The following is a 1,806-nucleotide window of genomic DNA, read 5'->3' as shown; positions in this document are numbered from 1 at the left end:
TCCAATAGTTTTCTTGCTGAGTCTTTAGGGTTTTCTAGTTATACTATCATATCATCTGCATAGAGAGTTAATTTTACCTCCTCTTTGCCAATTTGGATACCTCTCATTTCCTTCTCTTGTCTTATTGCTCTCGCTAAGACTTCCAATACAACGTTGAATAAGAGAGGTGAGAGTGGGCATCCTTGCCTAGTTCCTGTTCTTAAAGGGAATGCCTTTAACCTCTCTCCATTGAGAGTGATGTTGGCTCTCGTGTTTGCATAAATACTTTTTATTTTGTTGAAGAAATTCCTCTCTAATCCTATTTTGTTGAGTGTTTTAATCAGGAAAGTGTGTTGGATTTTGTCAAATGCCTTTTCTGCATCAATTGATAGGATCATGTGGTTCTTTTTCTTTGTTTTGTTAATGTGATGAATTACATTGATTGTTTTCCTTATTTTGAACCACACTTGCATACCTGTTATAAATCCCACTTGGTCATGACGGATTATTTCTTTGGTGTATCGTTGAATTCTATTGGCCAGGATTTTATACAGTACTTTTGCATCTATGTTCATAAGAGATATTGGCCTATAGTTTTCTATTTTGGTGGTGTCCTTTCCTGGCTTTGGTATCAAGGATATGTTTGCTTCATAGAATGAATCTGGGAGAATTCCATCTTTCTCTATTTACTGAAATAGTTTATGTAGAATTGGTGACAATTCTTCTTTGAATGTTTGTTAAAATTCACTTGTAAAACTATCTGGTCCAGAGCTTTTTTTGGTTGGAAGTTGTTGTATTACCTTTTCAATTTCTTCTTTTGTAATGGATCTGTTCAGATGTTCAATTTCAGCTTCTGTTAGTGTAGGTAGGTTGTACATTTCTAGGTATCTGTCCATTGCCTCTAGGTTTTCATATTTATTTGAATACAATTTCCCATAATACTCTAATGTTACCTTTTTTATTTTCGTTGGTTCTGTTGTGATGTTGCCTGACTCACCTCTTATTTGCATTATTTGTTTTTTTTTCTTTCTTTTCCTTTGTGAGTTTTGCTAATGGTTTGTCGATTTTATTGACCTTTTCAAAGAACCAAGTCCTAGTTTTGTTGATAGTTTCAATTGTTTTTCGGGTTTCTATTTTATTTATTTCTGCTCTGATTTTTATAATTTCAGGTTTTTTAGAGGGTGTCGGGTTTTCTTGCTGCTCTTTTTCAGTTTGCTGAAGATGTTGAGTTAGAGAGTAAAAGGTCAATTTTTCTTGCCTTTTAATGTGTTTGCTTATTGATATAAATTGAGCTTAATTACTGCTTTGGCTGTTTCCCAGAGGTTTTGGAAAGTGGTGTTTTCATTGTCGTTTGTTTCAAGAAACTTTTTAATTTCATTTTTTTATTTCTTCTAGTACCCAGTCATGTTCAAGCATGAAGTTGTTCAGCTTCCAAATGTATGTCTTTTTCTCCTTTATTGTCCTATTATTGATTTCTAATTTTGTAGCATTACGGTCTGAAAAGATGATTTGTATTATTTCTATGTTTTTTAATTTATTGATGCTTGCCTTGTGTCCCAGAATGTGATCTATTCTGGAGAATGTTCCCTGTACATTGGAGAAGAAGGCATACTGTGTTTTTTGGGGGTGCATTAGCCTATAAATATCTATGAGGTCAAGTAGGTTTATTGTATGATTTAATTCTTCAGTATCTTTGTTGAGTTTCTTCCTGGTAGTTCTATCTTTTATTGAGAGGGGTGCATTGAAGTCTGCAAGTATTATAGTAGTTTTGTCTATTTCCTTTGTCAGTCTTGTTAATGTTTGTTTTATGAATTTTGCAGGTCTTTT

The sequence above is a fragment of the Elephantulus edwardii genome, unplaced genomic scaffold, assembly GCF_000299155.1.
Source record: "Elephantulus edwardii isolate Elephantulus edwardi_28Jun2011 unplaced genomic scaffold, EleEdw1.0 scaffold00607, whole genome shotgun sequence".
Lineage (NCBI taxonomy): Eukaryota > Metazoa > Chordata > Mammalia > Macroscelidea > Macroscelididae > Elephantulus > Elephantulus edwardii.
Note: the sequence above shows the minus strand (reverse complement) of the source record.